Source organism: Triticum dicoccoides, chromosome 2A, assembly GCF_002162155.2.
Source record: "Triticum dicoccoides isolate Atlit2015 ecotype Zavitan chromosome 2A, WEW_v2.0, whole genome shotgun sequence".
NCBI lineage: Eukaryota > Viridiplantae > Streptophyta > Magnoliopsida > Poales > Poaceae > Triticum > Triticum dicoccoides.
In genome coordinates, this window is record NC_041382.1 from 521,505,970 (window position 1) to 521,508,790 (window position 2,821).

The window sequence follows — 2,821 nt, forward strand, 5'->3', positions numbered from 1 at the left end:
CCACCGAGCTCCGCCGCCCCGCTAGCCGCCGCCCGCCGCCCAAACCCCGCCTCGCCGGAGGTACCGCGCCGGACCCGAGCCGCCGTTTTTTTGTAAAAAACCATTCTTTTTTTTAGAAACCCTAGTTCGTTTTTTAGATCGGTTCGCCGGTTTTCTCGGTTCTTCTATTAGCGGACGTTTGTCCGTATGCTCATTTTTAACGAACTGTTTTTGCCCGTTAGTTACAGTTAACGAACGCTCATTCGTTAGTCTGTTCGTCAGTTTTCTTTTTATCTGATTAATCTGCGATTATTTTCGATCGCGATTTCTGATCCGATCTTAGTTTCTGTTTATCTTTTCACTCGTTAGTCGGAATCAGGCGATTCAAGCGCCTGGATCTTCGTCTCGAGACCCTCTTTCTGTTTAACCAACTTGCACAAGTTTTTGCTAATGTAAAATTTGACCTAAGTCCAGATTAGTAAATGGATCTTGTTTCTTTCGCCATTTGAGTTTCGTTGCTCCGTTTGATTTGATTCTTTTGCTAACCGGAGTTCTTAAGTTGAAATTTCTGGTCAACCTGTCTCATTTGAGTTTTTCTTGTGCATATTTGCTTGTTGCTTATGTATGTTATTGTTTGTTTTCGATAGAACACCCGGAGTGCGAAGCGTGTTACTACGAGTCTCTAGGTTTCGCGGATCATCAGCAAGGCAAGTAACACATTGATCATACTCTTTTCATAGCCAGTTTTTATGCATTAGTTCCAATCCTCAAACATTGCATGATTAGGATGCTTGTGGGTTGGGAAGTAGTTGTTGAGGTAGAACCTATTACCCTATTACTATCAAACCCTTGGGAGTTACTTCTACGCGTTGTTTATATTGCTATGCTATGCTTGTAGATGTGGTTTGGGTTTGAGTGAAATCCATGACAGATGTGAGATTGTTAATTAATGGTTCAACTTAAGGTGGCAACTTAAATCGACATCTGGGTGGATTGAGGCACCTGGGGAACCCAGTGTTGTCTGTTTTTTGGAAATCCCGGGGTACCAGTGTGATCTTCCTATGGACCACCACCCAGGCTCAAAGGGAACTGGGATGGTTCATGCTAGAAACTTCCGTGTGCAGCCACAAGCTATTATAGGCTCTAGCATAGTTGAGTAAGTTACGTGAAGCTCTTGAAGAGGTAGATCAGCAGGTAGTGGGTTTTGTAGGTCTGGTATGGTCTACCCAGAGTAAAGAGTTAATGTTTCTAAAAGACCGTGTCTCGGTCATCCGTTTCTCAAACACCATGTAGTGTGAGAAATCCAACGGAGGTGATCTGGTCTTGTGGGGAAAAGTGCGCAAACCTCTGCAGAGTGTACAATCTAATCATGGTTAGCTGTGTCCCCGGTTATGGACAATCTTGAGTATCTAGTACTTGGGTTATCACATGTATCTCATCACTCTTAATTAATATTGTTGGGTTGTTAACTACTTTAATTTGGATTGAGTTGGGGTTACCTTCTCAATATTGTTCAACCACCATGATAGTTAAATTAAAATCTATTCCTTTGTTGTAGGGAAAATTGGCTTTACGCAAAACTATAAACATAGAGCTTTCCACCAGCCAAATATGCATGTAGTGATAGCATTATTCTGTTCTTGCTCTATCGTGTTACTTTGCCAGCATATTCCATGTGCTGACCCATTTTCGGGCTGCAACGTATTATGTTGCAGACTTTTCAGACGAGGATTAAGGTTCATTAGGTCGTTGCCGTGCAGCTCAGCTATGCCGTTGGAGTTGATGGACTCACTTTATCTTCCAAGCCTTCTGTTGTTATCACATTAGATGGCCTTAAGCCATATTATTGTAATAAGTTCTCTCTTGAGACTGTTTGATGTAATGAGTGTGTGATTGCTACTCTGTTATAAATCCTTCGAGTACTGTGTGTGTCAGCATTACCGATCCAGGGATGACACTGAAGCACAGAGACTTGGCCGTTTGAGGTCGGGTCACTACATGTGATTTGGTGACCGAATGTTGTTAGGAGTCCCGGATGATATCATGTACATCACGAGGAGTCTCAAAATAGTCGAGAGGTAAAGATTGATATATAGGACGATAGTATTCGGACAATAGAAGTGTTCCGGAGGATAACGGGTACATATCGGGTCATCGGAAGGGGTTCCGGGCACCCCCGACAAATGATATGGGCCTAATGGGCAAAGAGGGGAAACGCATCAGCCAACAGGGGCTACTATGCCCCCCATATGGGCCAAACCACAGGAGAAGGAAACAGGGGAATAGAGAAGGAATGGGAGTGATTTGGCCTCCTCCTTCCGTCCCTCCTCCCTCCTCCTTCCTCCCCCCTCCGGAAAATATGGTAGGGGGGATTGGATTAGGCCCCAAGTAGGATTCCTCCTACTTGGGGCGCCCCATGGCTGCTCCCCTCCCTCCCCCTGCCACCTATATATACGTGGGGAGGGGGCACCTAGAACATACACCAACAATTGTTAGCCGTGTGTTGCGCCCCCTCCACAGTTTACGCCTCCGGTCATATCTTCGTAGTGCTTAGGCGAAGCCCTGCACGGATCACTTCACCATCAGCATAACCATGCCATCGTGCTGACGGAACTCATCTACTTCCTTGACACTTTGTTGGATCAAGAGTTCGAGGGACTTCATTGAGCTGAACGTGTGCAGAACTCGGAGGTGTCGTCCGTTCGGTACTTGATTGGTCGGAACGAGAGGAATCTCGAGTACATCAACCGTGTTGTCAAACACTTCCGCTCTCGGTTTATGAGGGTATGTAGACACACTCTCCCCCTCTCGTTGATATGCATCTCCTAGATAGATCTTGCGT